This window comes from Notolepis coatsorum (genome assembly GCF_963971535.1).
Source record: "Notolepis coatsorum genome assembly, chromosome: 13".
Classification (NCBI taxonomy): Eukaryota; Metazoa; Chordata; class Actinopteri; order Aulopiformes; family Paralepididae; genus Notolepis; species Notolepis coatsorum.
In genome coordinates, this window is record NC_140177.1 from 33727976 (window position 1) to 33748721 (window position 20746).

The 20746-nt window shown below is 44.1% G+C and overlaps 1 protein-coding gene across 1 annotated transcript in view; it reads left to right on the top strand.

Annotated features, from left to right (window-relative positions):
* The window catches only part of ttpa (tocopherol (alpha) transfer protein), a 37439-nt gene that overhangs the window by 7388 nt on the left and 9305 nt on the right, over positions 1 to 20746 (top strand). The gene's annotated exons all lie outside the window — the stretch shown is intronic.

Genomic DNA, 20746 nt, shown 5'->3' on the forward strand with positions numbered 1-20746 from the left:
AGAATGCAGTATTTGTCCCCCCCATGTTTTCCAAACCGCTGCAACTGCGCAGCCTGGCGGCCGGCACTGTGACTCGCTACTACACAGTGCCGGCACTGCAGATTTACCCTACTCTTGGAATTCATTGCCAGTTCCTCAAAGTCATACATAGGGGCGCTGTCTCGATAATGCAGTGTTATTAAAGCAGCGTGTAGCCGACGCATGAACCAGTTGGAACTGGAAATCCGTTGGTAAAGAAATAGCGGCCTGGAATCCTTTTTGGGACGCTCTCGTCTCAATTCGCAGTAAAGGAATATATATCTGCGGTTTCCCTGGCGGATGGCGAACAAGCCAGCCGATTCTACTATGAGTCATGACATTTGACATAGTCTATGACATCATACTTAACTTAAACTTGAACACGGAGGCAGTTACAAGAACTATCATAATCCGAGCCCCGGGAGGGTGGTCGAAATCGAATACCTTTTGCGATGTATGCAGGGAACTAATTGAGCTGCCTGTCGCCCATTCTAACGCAGGAGTCCTGGACCCCCGACAGGTAAGGTAAGCGATTTTAGATGTATCACTTTAAGTGTGTGGCTGTTGTCCGAATACTAGTGAATATTGAAAAATAAAGGCATGACATTTAGAGACGTCCCCGTCGTAGCGTTCTGGTGCGGGGATATGGGTCTCTGTGCGGGGGCGCAACAGCAACAGGTGGGGTAGGCTGGGCAGAGATGTATGCATCAAAACGATTACATTGTTTGTCGCGCATACATTCGATTTATAATGCGAGCACCTGCATTACAATCAAATGACTGATCTGTTATGTGTTATGGACCAGAGTCTCGAGAGGCACTTTATAATAGAAAAAAGACAGTGCAAACATGTATATGTCGCTTACAGTTTATTATGCCTATGGAGCTCGTTTATTTTGACAGAGTTAAAAAGATTTCACTAGTATCATTATATTAAAATAGCGGACGTGTGGCGGTTAGGTGGCCGAGCGGAGATTGCGTTCGTCACCAACCCCGGAGCTGTGAGCTGGATTCGCCTGTTCGGATCCAGCTCACAGCTCCGGGGTTGTCACCAGCTTGGCTGGCCGTCTGCACTAATACAATTGGCTGTATTAGAGGGTGGGAGAAGCTGGCGGGGTGGGTCCGGGTCGTTGTAAACAGCGACTCCTACAGTTCGGTCGGGGCGCCTGCTAAGCGCGGATAGGACTCGAGGGGGATAGTGTGGTCCTCCCACACGCTACGCCCTCTCGATGAGAATCCGCGCTGCCGGGTGAAAAGAAGCGGTGATTGGCTGGACGTGTGTCGGAGGAAGCACGTGGTAGCCTCCACTCTCCCAGATGATCTGACTGTGGGGGGTAAGTGCGCAGCGACCAGGAAGGGACTGGGAATTGGCATACGACTAACATTGGGATGGGAGAAAATCGGAGGAAAATGGAGGGGGAAAAAGACAAAAAAAATAAAATAAAAAAAAAATAGCGGACGTGCAGCTGGACAAGCCCTGGCTCCACGATGACCACTTCTTACAAGAGGCGCCACCGCCTGGGAAAATGCGTATTGCACACCTGGTATTAGAAGAAATACCCCCCCCCCCCCCCCCCCTGCGACGTCACTGACCACGCCCCCTAATATGTCCCCCCCACCGCTGGGACCAAAGTTCCGCCACTGACTGTGCGTGTGCATACTAAGGGCTAAACATCTGTGCAAATAGCACATACCACCAAAATCACAAATTGGCCCATGCCTACTAGACGCAAAGGATATCAGTTGTCAAGCTGCTTTTGTATGTTGTAGTCTTGTCACGATACCAACATTTTGACTTTGATACAGATAGGAAAGGCAATGGAATATATTATTAGATGACAAAACATGGAAAATTCTTTATACAATGATTTAATTCATTATAATTGAAACGCTATTTAATAATATACAATTATTCTGTTACAGCTACAACTGAGCTATAATTTATACGTATAGCTACTGTCCATCAATGTCTTCCTTTTGAATGAAATAGGTTCAGGAGAGAGAGATGTAGAGAGGGAGAGGGAGATAGAGCGAGACACACACACACACTAGGGCTGACCTTCGATTTTTTTTGGAATTCGAAGCTTCGGGGCCAAGATTTTAATTCGAAGCTTCGAAATAAAATAAAAAGAAATATATATATTTTTTTTATATATTTTCTTTTTATGTTGTGGGACTTGTACGCATGAACACTTTCGGCAACCAACATGCGCTTCCGCGTTTCTCTGATTGGCCGAGCGCCTTCCGCGTTTCTCTGATTGGCCGAGCGCGGCTCCCCCTTAAGCTCCAGGAGAGAGGAGAGAGGCTGAAAACCCGCAGTTCTTGCCCGACTGATGGGAGCCGAATCTCGGATCCGATTTTTCTGATGAATACCCCCAAAACATGGAGGTCCCGAATGCATGGAAGTATTGATTGCGCCGTAACGAATCATTAAAAAAATATACCGTTAACTGGAATATGTTGTGCCTTTACACATATGTTGGATTATGTAATTGGTTTGTCATGACAAACTAATAAAAAATCGCGATTTACCCGGTGGCTACAACAACACATGTAGTTTATTAGCCTTGCGTGTTGTGGGATTGGTGTGGGGGAGGCGGGGTTTCCTGGGGTCCTCGGCCGTCATGGCCGGGCCGTCTGGTCTCCGGGCCGGGGGGGCACCGGGCTTGGGGTCGGGGGCCATTGAGGCGTGGTGCTTAGGCCTTCTGCGGACCTGGCGGCCGGGCGGGGGCAGGTGGGGGCTCTGGGTGCTCGGCTCCGTGCATGGTGGACCAGGATATGGGGGTGTTCTATCTCTCAGGGAGGAGGGCGGGAGGGAGGGGTTTCTCTCAGGGGGATCCGGGAGAGTGGGATCTCGTGGGTTGTGGGTTCGTTGTGCGTGGGGTGGGGGGCTTGGTGACATGGGAGGTAGCGGACTTGGCTCGGTGGGGGGGAGTATCACCCCTCGCCCCTCTACTGGGTCTGGCTCAATCAAATTCAAGGTACCAGTGTCGCTGAGTGCTGGGCCCCGCGTGGGACGGACCTGGGATGCGGGGGAGCCCGGTTTCTAGGGGGGGTTCCTCTTACGGGGGTCTGGACGGCTGAACGAGGCCATATTCAAGGGACCCATATCTGTATGTTGTTATGTTATGGATGTCACTGTAAATGTTGTGTTGTATGTCTATAAATGTTAAATAAAAATGTAAGTTAAAAAAAAAAGAAGCAAAACACAACCAGATAAATAAGATGTAATATCCCATACCGAAACAATCTCAGGAGATGTTTCAGTCATGAAGAACTGTGACACCTGTGCTTGTGTCCTTTGCGTTCTTAGACAGAGGATGACAGGCAGCGCACAGACAGAGGATGACAGGCAGTGCACAGACAGAGGATGACAGGCAGCGCACAGACAGAGGATTGGCATGCAGCGCACAGACAGAGGATTGGCACGCAGCGCACAGACAGAGGATTGGCACGCAGCGCACAGACAGAGGATGACAGGCAGCGCAGTTAGAGGATGGCACGTAGCGCACAGACAGAGGATGACAGGCAGCGCAGTTAGAGGATGGCACGTAGCGCACAGACAGAGGATGACAGGCAGGCAGCGCACAGACAGAGGATGACAGGCAGGCAGCGCACAGACAGAGGATGACAGGCAGGCAGCGCACAGACAGAGGATGACAGGCAGCGCACAGACAGAGGATGACAGGCAGCGCACAGACAGAGGATGACAGGCAGCGCACAGTTAGAGGATGACAGGCAGCGCACAGACAGAGGATGACAGGCAGCGCACAGACAGAGGATGACAGGCAGCGCACAGTTAGAGGATGACAGGCAGCGCACAAACAGAGGATTGGCACACAGCGCACAGAACTCTTCTTAGCAACGTGAAAGCGCGAATTCTCATTGGTCGGTGAGCTGCTGAGCGCACGCCCATCATAGCAGAGTTGCCAAGTCTGTTTATTTCCCGCAACTTTTGGACACAATTTTGCTTGTTTTTGTAGGTCGGCTGACTCATTTCTCTCACTAAACTGGCAACCTTAAAATACGGGACAAGGGGCGTCCCGTATCAGTTAGAGATGGGTACCGAATTCGGTACTCTTGAGGTACCGAACCGAAACACGTCGGTACTACCAAGTATCGAATCAAGTGAGAAACCGAAAAAAAATTAAAAATTAAAATTAAAAAAAGGTTTTTTTATTATTTATTTTTTTCCTTTTTTTATTTTATTTTTTTTAACTTTTTTCTTTTCATGTCAACGTTCACACGCACAATATATGCTTACCTAGGATTTGACTTGATTCAACAACAAAGCAGTCGGAGCAATGACAAGCCGAAAACTGTCGAAATTGTAGATTTCTTTTTTTTACGGTAGGTAAATAAAATTTCTTGAGACTAAAGTACCGAAAAAAGGTACCGTTGGGTACCGGTATCGATTCACAGGTACCGGTACCGGTATCGGTTCAAATGTGAAAGGTACCCATCCCTAGTATCAGTTCAATACGGAACGCGTCTTTTAGTTTCCAATTACGGGACGATTCCGTATTTTAAGGGATGGGTGGCAACCCTACACACCACCAAAGTCACTGGCTGGCCCACAGTGCGTGTGCTAAGTTTGCTAACGTTATCCGCCTCAGTAACATTAGCTGCCTCGCCGGATTCCTCTTTCTCCTCGTCTCTCTTTTGCTCAAAATAAAAATGAATGGGCTTCATGGCTGGCTGAATTTTTTTAATAGTCTGATTCTGAATGTATAACTTGCCTATGCCGGTACCGTGACTTTGTTTTCCAGCGCGTACTGTGTTCTCATTTCCTTTCACTCGCATGAAACCAGCCGCGTCACCGCAGGAAACTCTACTGTGATTGGACGTTTATGCGCCTTGTGGAATGTGGGACTTCTATTTTCTGAAGTATTAACAGCGGAGCTGTTTGTAATCTTCACTCGCACACTGCGAGTAAATTATTTTTCCGGTTCGCGCACACATATTATTAGGGGCAAATACGAGTGAAATGCTTGCACTGTAGAGCATATATATATAATTAGTAAACTGTCAGGGGCTTTTCTTAACTGATTTTCGAGGGCATTTGGTCCATTTTCGAGGGCATTTTGCCCCAAGCCCCCCTTAATTTCGAACCCTGCTGTAGACTCACTGTAGACTCTCTGTAGACTCACTGTAGACTCTCTATAGACCCTCTGTAGACTCTCACTGTAGACTCACTGTAGACTCTCTGTAGACTCACTGTAGACTCAGTATAGACCACTGTAGACTCAGTATAGACTCCCACTGTAGACTCACTGTAGACTCACTGTAGACTCTCACTGTAGACTCACTGTAGACTCACTGTAGACTCTCACTGTAGACTCAGTATAGACTCTCACTGTAGACTCTCAATGTAGACTCACTGTAGACTCACTGTAGACTCACTGTAGACTCTCACTGTAGACTCACTGTAGACTCAGTATAGACTCTTACTGTAGACTCACTGTAGACTCTCACTGTAGACTCACTGTAGACTCACTGTAGACTCACTGTAGACTCACTGTAGACTCACTGTAGACTTACTGTAGACTCACTGTAGACTCACTGTAGACTCACTGTAGACTTACTGTAGACTCACTGTAGACTCACTGTAGACTCTCACTGTAGACTCAATGTAGACTCTCAATGTAGACTCACTGTAGACTCACTGTAGACTCACTGTAGACTCACTGTAGACTTACTGTAGACTCACTGTAGACTCACTGTAGACTCACTGTAGACTTACTGTAGACTCACTGTAGACTCACTGTAGACTCTCACTGTAGACTCAATGTAGACTCTCAATGTAGACTCACTGTAGACTCACTGTAGACTCACTGTAGACTTACTGTAGACTCACTGTAGACTCACTGTAGACTCTCTGTAGACTCACTGTAGACTCTCACTGTAGACTCACTGTAGACTCACTGTAGACTCTCTGTAGACTCACTGTAGACTCTCTGTAGACTCTCTGTAGACTCACTGTAGACTTACTGTAGACTCTCTGTAGACTCTCTGTAGACTCTCTGTAGACTTACTGTAGACTCACTGTAGACTCACTGTAGACTTACTGTAGACTTACTGTAGACTCACTGTAGACTCTCTGTAGACTTACTGTAGACTCACTGTAGACTCTCACTGTAGACTCACTGTAGACTTACTGTAGACTCTCTGTAGACTCACTGTAGACTCTCACTGTAGACTTACTGTAGACTCTCTGTAGACTCTGTAGACTCTGTAGACTCAGTATAGACTCTTACAGTAGACTCACTGTAGACTCACTATAGACTCACTATAGACTCACTGTAGACTCACTGTAGACTCTCACTGTAGACTCACTGTAGACTCACTGTAGACTCACTGTAGACTCACTGTAGACTTACTGTAGACTCACTGTAGACTCACTGTAGACTTACTGTAGACTCTCACTGTAGACTCTCACTGTAGACTCTCACTGTAGACTCACTGTAGACTCACTGTAGACTTACTGTAGACTTACTATAGACTCACTGTAGACTCACTGTAAACTCTCACTGTAGACTCACTGTAGACTCTCTGTAGACTCACTGTAGACTCACTGTAGACTCCCAGCAAACATTGGTTATAATAATAATACAAATAATAACTTTATTTGTATAGCCGTTTTCATACAGAAATTGCAGTTCAAAGTACTTCACAGCAGTAAAAAAATACAGGCATAAAAAAGATAGAGAGGTAGCAAGTTAAGGTATATCACAGTTTTTCACATCTAGCATCCCAATAGGCCTCTCTGTTTACGGTTTCATTCAGTAATACAATTATAATAATATGGGTTAGACGGCCAGATGGTGACATTGTTTCCACGTCCAATAACAGTCCAGTCAGACCTTCTCTTACAAACCAGGAAATATCAATCGTGTTATTGCAACAGTGGCTCAGGAGGTAGAGCGTTCGTCTGGTAATCGGAAGGTTCCCAGTTAGATTCCGGCTCCTCTATCCTGGCAGCGTGTCGAAGTGTCCTTGAGCAAGGCTGCTCCCGATTTCTTTTAAATTTTTTTTTTTTTTTTTTTTTTTTTTTTAATTATTGCAAAACAGAAATTATTAAAAGTCAGTACTCAACACACAATGCATAATGAAACTAACAGTCAAGGTGGCTAAAATTACATGCAAGTACAGAAACAAGACAACAACAAAAAAAGTCTATAATAATATTTTACCGTATACAGTGTATATCCAGCGAAATTAACAATTATACAAATGCCTTATACAGGATATACCCCTAATACCTATTTTCTAAAACCCTACACACATATGCTCCAGCTCGAACCCCCCCTCCCGGACCCCTCCTTGGATAGTACCTCCATTATCCCTCACTCCTAACCAGACACTACCATTATAAGCTAGCTTTTATTCTCTCCACCACTTCTACACACATTGACATTTTGGATTCGTTGAGACCCAGAATTCTTGCTGTAGATATTTCTTGATATATCACATCGAGATATGTAAGAGACCAAACTTTCCGGCACATTTTTTCCGGTTGAAACCAGCGTGATGCGATCAGTTTTTTAGCTACTGTGATACCCGATAAAACCAATCTCTTCAGCTGTGGATTTACTGCAAACTCAAAAACATCATTCAAAAGCAATACAGAGGGGTGTACTGGTATATTCCAAGATACGAGTTTTGATAATTGATGGGTCACATCTTTCCAGAATGCCTTAACTGGTGGGCAGTCCCAATACATGTGCATAAATGTCCCTTCGTCTCCATTTGTACATTGGGAGCATTTTGAGTCTTGTTTCAGGCCCATTCTGTTCAGTCTTATAGGAGTCAAGTATGTCCTGTGAATATAGTTAAGATTGATTTGTTGATGGTCCGGGTTCCTTGATGTAAGACGGACATTTGCCCATGCTTCTTGCCAATCAAAGTCACTTTCCAGGTCTGGTATATCCCTCCTCCAGACAGTGTCTAGTTGAAGGGTTTCATACGAGGACGTTAGTAATTGATAATAAAAACCTGATACAAAACCTCCCAATGTTTCTCTTTCATAGAAGAATTTGTGGTATCTGTGGTGTTCAACTGGTATGTCTAATGGAACACTGTGAGACCTCAAACATAGGCGTAACTGTATGTAAAAAAGCCATGTGGACTCGGTGAGGTTAAACTTTGTGCATATTTCTCCATAACTACAAAAGCCCTGGTTATTAAAAATATTAATATTATTATTTTTTTTATGATAGTATTTGTATATTATATACTGTAACTGTATAACTGTAACACTGTATATTATAAGTTTATCCTGCTCAAAGCACTTCACCATTTTAATATTGTGTGTATTGAGCCGTACTGTATTGTAGCCATTCTCCAATCTGTTAAATAAAGTTTTCATTCATTCATTACACTACTGTACGTACACAATCAGGCTATGTGCTACTATAATCAATGCAGATCATGTTGTGTCATTCAGACCACTTGATAATTATGTATTTCCTGCCCGAAAATACCCTGGGGAGAGCTTCACTCGCTCCTGTAAGGCGGGCGGCCTGGTTCAAAGAGTGGCAGTGGCTAGAGTACATTGCTGAACGTGACAGCATTGTGTGCGGTGTGTGTAGGTCAGCGATTGTGAAAAAGTTGGTGTCCAAGAGCGAGAGCGCCTTTGTAAAGGAGACAGGCTTTTCCAATTGGAGGAAAGCAATGGAGAAATTACGGGACCATGAGAAATCTCGCATTTCATTCAGATGCGAGTAAAAAATGTGCAGCGCTGAAAAGTAAGCCAATTAATGCACTACTTTCCGAAACGATTGCAAAAAAACAAATGCCAGCGAGGAAAATGCTAGAGCTGCAGCTCAGCTGCATACGATTCCTCGGGCGCCAGGGGCTTCCACTGAGGGGTGATGCAAATAGGGATGGAGTGTTATGGCAGCTCATGATGGAAAGAGTGCGCACCGAGTCTGATCCCGAGTTGAAGAATTGGCTCCAAAAGAGACAACTGGATGTCCAACAACATCCAAAACGAAATCTTACAGCTGTTTGCCCATGATATTCAAAGCATCCAAAAGCCCATTCTTTGGCTTGAGAGCTGACGGAACCACTGATGTCACTGGAAAAGAACAATTCTTGTGTAATATACAGTTCGCCGATGACAACTTGGAAGCCCAGAACTTCTTTTGGGGTTTTTACAATGCCCCAGACACAACAGCCGAGACGCTGTTTTTGTTCTTTTTTTTTGTATTTTATTTTTTTATTATTTTTTAAACAAACACATAAACAAACATGACAACACACGATAAGATATACAAGCATTAGTTGACAGTGCACATCCAATGAAATCACATTTTAGTTAATTGTCATATATAGGATATACCCTTAATACCTGTTATCTAAAAACCTACACACATATGCTCCAGCTCGTACCCCCCCTCCCGGACCCCCCATTGGATAATCCATCCATTTTCCCTCGCTCCTAACCAGACATTACCATTATATGCTAGCTTTTATTTTCTCCACCACTTCTAACCACAATGTCATTTTGGATTCATTGAGACCCAAAATTCTTGCTGTAGATATTTCTTGATAGATCACATCGAGATATGTAATAATCCAGACCTTTCGGCAATTTTTTTCCGGTTGGAACCATCGTGATGCTATCAGCTTTTTAGCCACTGTGATACCCGATAAAACCTCTTTAGCTGTGGATGTACTGCACACTCAAAAACATCATTCAGCAGTAATACAGAGGGGTGTACAGGTATATTCCAAGTTAAGAGATTTGATAATTGCTGGGTCACCTCTTTCCAGAATATCTTAACTGGTGGGCAGTCCCAGTACATGTGCATAAATGTCCCCTCGTCCCCATTTGTACATAAACAGCATTTGGAGTCTTGTACAAGACCCGTTATTTTCAGTCTTTTAGGAGTCAAGTATGTCGTGTGAATATAGTTAAGATTGATTTGTTGATGGTCCGGGTTCCTTGATGTGAGTTGAACATTTGACCAGGCTTCTTGCCAATCAAAATCACTTTCCAGGGCCCTCATTCATCAACGTGTTCTACGCACAGATCTGTGCTTACCCTGTGCGTACGATCATTTCTAAGCAAAGAGTGGGATTCATCAATTTCGATTTGAACTTGACTCCGTGCTTACATCTACGCACAGGTCAGACCAGGCGTACCTGGCGCCCAGTGGTAGAATATATTATTACAACAAGGAAATGAGCTTCTGTGCATAATAACACTGGCATGTTCTGTACGAACCGTAGTTCATTATAGTTCATTGTAAAATAGCAACAGTAGTGTAATTATGGTCAAAACCCTATAAATAGCATTTGGAATAATAGCTCTTTCTCTCAGAATGAATGCAGCATGGTTTATATAGCGTTATCGGAATATACAGGGTGTAGGCTACTGACTGACTGCGCTCCGCGTAGCTTGATTGATTGATTGATTGAAAAGTTTATTAACAGATTGCAGAATGGGTAGAGCTGCCGCGATAACCGCATTACCGCGGTAGAGCTGTTGCATCACGCTCACCGCAGAGTTAGGCTGAATACCGCGTCGCCGCTGTTTTTTATCATAATAATAAAGTTGGCTTGCGGCTCTGCAGATATACCCTACTCGGTTCCAAGCGACCCTATTGGTCCAGCCTGGCTCTGCGGCTCTGCAGATACCCCCTACTCGACGCCTCTGAACGAAAACAGAACGCCGCCATCTTTACTGCCTCGCTAAGGATGCATTTCATTCAGGATTTGTTTGCGACAGAACCAAGTGCAATAAACAAAAAAGAATGGATTCACTGTGTATTCTGCCTTATTTATTGATGAAACAAAACCGACATCAACCCAATTTACCACCGAGCGGAGAGTTTAGTGTCACAACAAGATCGCTGATGTGTTAAGTTTGTTGTTGTTATCCGATATACACGAGAGGTTAACGTTAACGTTAAACCCGGGTTTGCTTGGTAGAATACACAATGAGAGGTAACGTTAGCTTTGGCAGAATAGACGCAACGAGAGTCTGGTTAATGTTGTTATTGATTGATTGATTGAAACTGTGTTAAACTCTGGCTTGCTGCAAGCCCTCGGACATCTATGCCCACGGAGCTTTCAGTGTACACAAGCGAGCGGCGGCGGCCCCGCCTGCATCCCCATTCCCCAAACGGAGTAGTACCTGGCTGCAGTGGAAAGGTGCCTAAAGCGGGTCGAGTCGAGTAGGTACTATGCAGTGGAAAAGCGCCATTAGACTAGAGGCAGGCTATAAGAGTAGACTACTAAAAAAAAAAAAATGCATTCAAACTTTTTTTTTTTTTTGTGCGCACTGTGCGGTAATTACCGCGGCGGTAGGAAATATTGCGCAAATTCGTGCGGTAAGGAAAATATCAATACCGCGGCAGCTCTAGGTACAGTACAGTACAGCTCAGTACATACAATTGTTAATTGGGGATGCAGACCAACTTTCGTCTTGTTTACATCAGGGTCCCCCATTTTCAATTCATCATAAATCATAAAGCTCAACTCGTTATTATTTTGCGCAGACCGCAGAAACACGGGAACGTTTTGATTATATTTAAAAGGCTTTACGTTAAACGAAACAAGTGGAATTTCGAAGCTGTAAGCAGAATACAAGTCATATGAATATAGTGTTCTTCCCCCTTTTTACTGTATAAGAAAGAATAGAAAACGCATTGCAATGCCACCAGATAGTGGACAGACTATGTATATGATGGGATTCAAGTTCGCGTTTTTGTTGATCATAGGCATGCTGTCAGAGTATGATATCTTCAAACATTCTAGAACATTTGTCGTCACAGATCATGTCCTAATAGAACATAGGCTATGGCATGGATCGTGATATTGTGTGGACTGTAATTATTACTGTACCGGTACCACCCATTGTGACAACAGCCTTGTGAGTCCCGCACACAAACATGATGGAATTCAAGTTCATGTATTGAAAGGCAGGCTACATCATACATGCAGTGAGATTCATTGTTCTTGTATATGCTCTCTATTATTGTTTATATAGGCTACCCAATACTGACATCAAAATAGATTGTAGTATGCCTCTAGAAATCATATGCAGCAGGTAGAAAATTGACGGGAGATCCATCGCGATTTGGAATAAAATTGAGGAGAACTTTAATCCCTGGGTATTAATCAAACAACACGGGAAAAGGCAGTCATATTCCAGCGCGGTCTTTATTAGCCGACAACAAAATAGATGCCTCTAAAAATCATATAGCCAATCGAACACAACTAATAAAGGCATTCATATTACAGCACGGTTATAATGACACACAACCAACGCCAAACAGTGGTCAACGAACGGTCTTTATTAGTATTTTGAGCTGTCCAGGCAGAATTGCAGCAATGGTCTTAGGGAGCCGTTGATATCTGACATCACCGTTTACAAGTCCGCCTTTTATTTATCCCATAATACGCGATAGTGTCTTCTTGGTTCGACAGCAGTGAACAATCTTCGTGGAGTTTCTCAGAGTTCCGCTCGGGTCCGTCCATTATTTCACATCCCATGGGGGGTGTTTCCTCATTTTCATGACCATATATGGATAATCATGCACGAGCATTGACGGTAGAACAAAGTGGTATTCATCAACACGGAGGAGCATAGAGCCTGCGTACGCACCGTGTGATGAATCCCGACTTCCCTGTGCGTACACTAGTTCTACATTCCGTGCTTACGTGTGGAAATAGGTCATGTTCTACGCACACATTGATGAATGAGGGCCCAGGTCTGGTATATCCCTCTGGTATATCCCTCCTCCTCTGTTTTTGTTCTTTTACGCCTCGACCTGCCAATGGAGAGGCTGATAGGATACTGTTTTGACAGGGCCAGCAACATGTCTGGGGGGTACAGGCTAGACTCCTCCCCCTCCCCAGTCACACAGGGGGTCCCCCAAGGCTCAATCCTTGGCCCCCTGCTCTTCATCTGCTACATTCTCCCCCTTGGTCACATCATCCGTAAATACCACCTCAACTTCCACTGCTACGCTGACGACACCCAAATCTACATCAGTACACAATCCCCCCACAGCCCACCCCTCAGTCACATCGAATCCTGCATCACCGAACTCCAAACTTGGATGACTCACAACTTCCTCAAACGTGACGAGACTGAACTTCTCATCATTGGCACCAAAACCACCCTCACCAGATCCGGACCATCACACTCACCATCAACGACTCCACCATCACCCCCTCCCCCCTAGTCCGAAACCTTGGTGTCCTCCTTGACCCCACCCTATCATTTGACCCCCACGTCCGCTCCATCGTAAAAATATCCTACTTTCACCTCCGCAACACTGCAAAAATCCGTCACTGCCTCTCCCCCCCTGCTGCTGAATCCCTCATTCACGCCTTCATCTCCTCCCGCCTGGACTACTGCAACTCCTTCCTCACTGGTATCACCTCCCACTCCCTCCATAAACTGCAAATGGTCCAAAATTCAGCCGCCCGCCTCCTCACTAACACCCGGTCCCGCGAACACATCACTCCTGTCCTCCACTCCCTCCACTGGCTCCCGATCAAACACTGCATAAACTTTAAAACACTACTCCTCACCTTCAAAGCCCTCCACAGCCTGGCCCCCCCCTACCTGACTGATCTCCTTCTTCCCTACCGCCCCACCCGTTCCCTCCGGTCCTCCTCCACTGCCTCCCTCACTGTCCCGACATCCAAGCTTAAAAACTTCTCTCGTACTGCACCCCGACTCTGGAACTCCCTCCCCCAGTCCATCAGAGACTCCCCTACACTCTCCACCTTCAAAGCTCGCCTCAAAACCCACCTGTTCTCCCTTGCCTTCAACCCCCCCCCACCCATAAACTCTCCCCCCCCCCCCCCCCCTCCTACCTGATTGATGTCTGTCTCCAGTCTTTTTTGTGCTATCATCAAGTTTCTTTAATATTTGTCATACAGAAGTACAGAATACTTTTATACAAAATGCTTCTTACTGTTACGCTCCAGAGACTGTGCAAGACAAGATAAGTATGAAATAAAATAACATAGTAAAATTAGAAGTAAAAAAATTAGGTCACAGTGTTCAGTTTAGACATATGTACAATGTTCGATGCAGAATAGACGTAGTTACCATACAATACTGTGCAGTGTACTAATATACAATACTATATAGTGCAAGGCAGAAATGGGACGAGGTGCAATTTAGGTACAATTCACAGTAGGTGTACGAGTTGTAGTGCAAATCCTTTATCAATAAATATAAAGTGTAAAGTGTGTTTGTGTGATCTAAAGTGTGGAGAGTGGGTGCTGCAGTGTGTTGTTTGTTTGAGTGCGTGTGGGTGTGTGTGCTGTGTGCATTTGATGGTTGTTGCATAGTGTTTATTGTTCGTTTAGCAGCCTGATGGCCTGGGGATAGAAGCTTCTTCTGAGTCTTTCTGTGCTCGCCTTAAGACTCCGGTATCGCTTGCCTGACCGCAGCAGTTCAAAGAGGCAGTTGTTCGGGTGGCTCGAGTCCTTAATAATTCTCTTAGCCTTCCCCTTGCACCGCTTGTTGTAAATGTTCTGGAGGGTGGGAAGCCCCCCTCCAATTGTGCGTTCGGCTGAACGTGTCACTCTTTGTAGTCTGCTACGGTCTTGTGCAGTGCTATTCCCAAACCAGGAGGTGATGTTGCCGGTCAGGATGCTCTCTATTGTACATGAGTAGAAGTTCCTAAGGATCTTCTGACTGACTTGGAACTTCCTTAGGCGCATGAGGAAGTAGAGGCGTTGTCGTGCCTTCTTCACAACACTGTCAATGTGTGTGGTCCATGTCAAGTCCTCGGATATGTGGGCTCCGAGGTACTTGAAACTGTTCACTCTCTCAACCGGTGCCCCGTCGATGCTGAGGGGGCTGTAGTCCTTGACCCCCGACCTCCTGAAGTCCACAATCATCTCTTTTGTTTTGCTGACGTTCAGGGAGAGGCAGTTCTCCTGACACCACTGTGACAGGTTCTCTACCTCTTCCAGGTAGGCCCTTTCGTTGTTGGCAGAGATCAGGCCCACCACTACTGTGTCATCAGCAAATTTGATGATGGTGTTGTTGTTCCGCTGTGCTACGCAGTCATGTGTGTACAGGGAGTAGAGGAGGGGGCTCAGAACACAGCCCTGGGGGGCCCCTATGTTGAGCGTGATGGATGAGGAGGTGCAGTTGCCGGCTCTTACCACCTGGGGTCTGCCCGTCAGGAAGTCCAAGACCCACTGGCAGAGGTCATAGTTCAAGCCCCTGTTCCCCCCATGGTCTCATGTTCCTTTTGTTTTGTTTCTTTGTTTGTACTCTTGCTCCCGACTATTGTCAGCGACTTCGGGTTATTGAGAAGCGCTATATAAATTAAATTAATTATTTGTTATTATTAAAGGAAATGTGTCCCGTTTTTCCTCCACCGCGCAAAAAAAATAAAAAAATTATCTCAAAGGCAGCACCCCCTACAGATTTAAAGTTCCAACGTGCCTGCTCCCGATGAGCAGGTTGTCACCTCCGCCGTCAGTGTGTGAATGTGTGAGTGAACGGGTGAATGTGAGGCATAAGTTGTAAAGTGCTTTGGATAAAAAGCTCTATATAAATGCAGCCCATTTATTGCTATGAAAAAAACAAACGTGTCGTTTTGTTGAATACAATGACATTTTATTGACAATTTATTTGGCTGTGAAATGGTTGTGATCAGACGTGACATCCACTCTATGTACTAGTATCTTTCACAACAAAAGTATCGCTTCACTGAATACAACTCAACAAAAACTGTAATGTAAACACGTATGATTAGATTAACACTTTGATTGCCTAAGGTTAAATTCATGATATACCATCCGTTGCCAGCTCTATTTAACATGGAGAAGTTCCCCTTCTTTGCAGGGCTATAACTTTTTAAATTATATTGCTAGATTGCCATTATTAGGGCCCATTCAAGGTCCTATATGTATTGTTCGTGGTGTAGCAACGTTAAACTTTTTCATTCACATATTCATACTAAAATATGATCTAAAGTATAAGTATGTTTTCATCTCTTTCTGCAGCTTTCTCCAGAACGTGATTTATAGCCCCAAATACATTATATTGATGATGAAATACAGTTTGGTAGGAATCTGTGCGAGATCAAAAATTTCAATTGGACGTACTTCTAGAAGTTTCTACGTATCATCTGATATTGACCGGATGGGCGGGGGATCGTTTATAATTCCGTGGGCAACGTTTTACCATTCATCTAATGTGGGTCAAATGTTCATCATAGCAGTTAGTGTCGAACACGGTAATATTACACGCTAAAACTCACCCCAGTCTCCGCGGGCCGTTGGGCGATCAGCGTGGGGTAGACAGTTTTCCATTATGGGATGTTGAAATACCCGGTCCATTTCCAGGTTGTATAATAATATATACGTCCAAATCATGTTGTTTTTTCGAGTTATTTGCAGCGATCGATGTTCACTGTGTGAAGACTGAGTCTCTCTAACATTAGCGAGTGCCCGGACCACATATGGAGTGAGTCCTGCCGGGTTAAAGGTAACATCCGTTTTTTCGATCTGCCGATCGGCCACCAGATGGCGGTCTTGAACCGCTAGAGGATTGAGAGGAGATCACACTTGTGTCTCAGGGCCCCGGAAAGGAAATATGATTCCGATCACAGATTTTTGAAATATTGATATCAAAGACGAGTTACGGCGTCTTCGGCAACTTGAGCATGGCGGGGAAGGATGCCTAAACTCGTCCTTTGGCAACTAAAGTGTTAAAATGTATTGTCATCATGCAGCACAAGTACAGTACAACTAAAAGAAGTTTGGCATCCAACCAGAGTGCAAATGTAACAGTAAAGTGCGATGGTAACATACAATGTACAGGAGATTAAACTAGGTAGAAAATAAAAAGCTTTTGAGGCAGGAATTGAAAGCAGATGAGTACAGGTGAATTCAGGATGTAGTCTGGTGGAGGGTGCAGCCATTCAGGATGTAGTCTGGTGGAGGGTGCAGCCATTCAGGGTGTAGTCTGGTGGAGGGTGCAGCCATTCAGGATGTAGTCTGGTGGAGGGTGCAGCCATTCAGGATGTAGTCTGGTGGAGGGTGCAGCCATTCAGGATGTAGTCTGGTGGAGGGTGCAGAGGATGTAGAGGAGGCAGGTTCTTAGGCAGGCATGAGTCAGGAGCTACTGATTGGGAGATGCAGGTAATTTTGGGAGGAAAACCTGTTGTTCCATGAGAGATAGTTAGCACTAACCTGAGGCCTGAGCTAGTGTTATGGTCTGCTGGTCAGCGGTTAGTCACAGATAGGATCTCACCACTTGTTGGAAAACAATCCATTGGTTGAGATTCCCACGTTTGAGGAATTCACAGGGGTTCAGCACGACCAAAGTGCAACGGTTGAGCCTCATCTCGACAGCAGCCCAACCTGTCAACAGCTAACAATCAATGGCTAACAGGAAATATGAGCAAACACAGACATGTTAGTCATACCTGTCCTAGCTCCCAAGCATTTCCTCTTTCCAGAACATGGACCGCTTGTCTCTTGTTTTAATTTCAACAGGAGTCGAACTTGCTTGGAAGGCATTAACTCTGCCAGGGTTAGGGGTTCCATTCCATGTGTAGCTCAATGGGTAGAGCAAGGCATTAATACATGTTGACAATAAAATATCAGCTATTTTATTCAGGTAGGGATGGGCTTTGATTTTTGAATATTCTAATAGTTGTTAAATTATAGAAAATCAAATAGTTTATGTGAATATCATTTTGTCTAACAGTCACAATGTTAGACAACAGTCTGTTAACATTTGGGAGAACAGAAAAGAAAGATGAAGAAAGAGAGACCGGAGATGTACAGTACATGTGAAGCCTTCTCAAGTGTGTAAACTTTTGGAATTAATGCTTTACGTTCACCTGCTCCGCTAGCGTTAGCTGTGACAGCAGCCAGCTAGCTCAATTGTTGGATTATCTCACGTTCGCTAGTATTAAGTAAAAACAAAACCATATGTTAACGTGGAAGCTCAGACATTTCAAGCATGTAACTTTAGGAATGAATGCTTTTGTTCCTGGAATTAAAATTTGCCTGCTGCGAAATATCTAGCTGTTAGCAATGACAGCAGCCAGCTAGCTCGCTTGTTTGATGATCTCAATTAAAAACAAAATCATATGTTAACGGGGAGTCAATTAGTATTAGTATTCAAATAGTTCCCAGTAGGGATGGGAATCGAAAACCGGTTCCCGTTGTTGTTGTTGAATGCAACTACAGTTCAATAGATTAAATGAGTTTAAGAATAAAAAAGAAATGCAAAAAAAAAATTAGTTTAAGAGAATCTCAAATACATTATTTTATTTAAGTGTATAGTTAATTTCTTTCTTTTTTTTTACAGTTTTTGTATTTTTCTGACATGGGGGCTCAACAATAAATGACAATCAGAAATGTCAAAGTTGCATGTTGTTATTCTAACCAGCTTAGTTCTGTTGCATTTCCAATTTATTTATTTAAATTATAAATGGATCAGGGATCGATAAGCAGAATCGATAATGGAATCGTATCGATAAAATCTTATCAATTCCCATCCCTAGTTCCCAGTGACTATATCAAATAGTTCCCAGTGACTATATAAATAGTTCCCAGTGACCATATCAAATAGTTCCCAGTGACTATATTAAATAGTTCCCAGTGACTATATCAACTAGGGACTTTTGCCTATCCCTAGTGTTCATCTGTAGAATGGGAGATGAGACTCTGTGCAATGCATAGAGGCAACGACGCTTCCTTTCAGGAGGTGTGGGCCCCACTATTGGACTACTTTCCTGCTGAAATTTCTCAGATCCTTCTAAAGGCCCAATGCCCCATTGTATGGACAGACTTTGGATAGAAAAAAATTATATATGTATATATATGTATGCCTACATGTGAATGGGCTCGAGGCAAGTGCAGTACTGTGCAGTGCTTGTCTGGGTTAGATTTCCTTTTTGCTTGTTTTTCTTTTTGATCTGTTTTTGCTTGCATATGATGTGAATGACAGCATAGATGAACTGGAGGAACCCCCCCCCCCCCCTTCTGTCCCAATGTGTGTTTTGTAATGTAAGTAACTGTATGTGAAAAATCTTTTAAAAAACCAATAAAAATATCAAAAGAGAAAGTAAAAAAAAAAGAAAATGGGAGATGGTCACATACTGTAGTGTAAACGACGCTGCGTGTGAGATCAAACAAAGGCAGAGGAGAACTTTCACTTTCTCAGTCAACCTGAATGTCCTTCCTGAGACAAAGCTAGATAAAGGACAGGAGGACACTTTGTCTAGACACACACGACCCAATCACACTCTAAAGCAGTATATGGGATCTGCAATGAAGTTTCCCATCAACAAAAGACATTTCTTAATTGAGTCTACTCAATTATATTTGTCACATTTTAAGAGGTAGTGCATCTCTGTCTCTCTACCTCACTGTCCTGCAGACTGGTCAGTCTATATTCAGTCATTGGGTATGTCTCTATACCTAGACTGGTCAGTCTATATTCAGTCAGGGTGTATGTCTCTATAGACTGGTCAGTCTATATTCAGTCAGGGTGTATGTCTCTATAGACTGGTCAGTCTATATTCAGTCAGGGTGTATGTCTATAGACTGGTCAGTCTATATTCAGTCAGGGTGTATGTCTCTATACCTAGACCGGTCAGTCTATATTCAGTCAGGGTGTATGTCTCTATACCGAGACTGGTCAGTCTATATTCAGTCATGGTGTATGTCTCTATACCTAGACTGGTCAGTCTACATATTCAGTCAGGGTGTATGTCTCTATAGACTGGTCGGTCTATATTCAGTCAGGGTGTATGTCTCTATACCTAGACTGGTCAGTCTATATTCAGTCAGGGTGTATGTCTCTATACCTAGACTGGTCAGTCTATATTCAGTCAGGGTGTATGTCTCTATAGACTGGTCAGTCTATATTCAGTCAGGGTGTAGGTCTCTATAGACTGGTCAGTCTATATTCAGTCAGGGTGTATGTCTCTATACCTAGACTGGTCAGTCTATTTTAAGTCAGGGTGTATGTCTCTATACCTAGACTGGTGGTCAGTCTATTTTCAGTCAGGGTGTATGTCTCTATACCTAGACTGGTCAGTCTATATTCAGTCAGGGTGTATGTCTCTATAGACTGGTCAGTCTATATTCAGTCAGGGTGTATGTCTCTATACCTAGACTGGTCAGTCTATTTTAAGTCAGGGTGTATGTCTCTATACCTAGACTGGTGGTCAGTCTATTTTCAGTCAGGGTGTATGTCTCTATACCTAGACTGGTCAGTCTATTTTAAGTCAGGGTGTATGTCTCTATACCTAGACTGGTGGTCAGTCTATATTCAGTCAGGGTGTATGTCTCTATACCTAGACTGGTGGTCAGTCTATATTCAGTCAGGACGTATGTCTCTATACCTAGACTGGTCAGTCTATTTTCAGTCAGGGTGTATGTCTCTATACCTAGACTGGTCAGTCTATATTCAGTCAGGGTGTATGTCTCTATAGACTGGTCAGTCTATATTCAGTCAGGGTGTATGTCTCTATACCTAGACCTGACCGGTCAGTCTATATTCAGTCAGTTAGTCTTTGTATCTCTGACAGTAAAGAGATAGTTTGTGTTGATGGTTTGGGGCCAGATGGCAGGTAAGTCAGATGAATCTGTATCACCATCATCCTGAAGAGACCACCTGACCCAGCTATTCAGCCACACATGTAAGGGATAATGTATGCCTACGAGGTCATTGTCGCAAAATAATTGACCGACACGGAGTTTAAAATACCGAG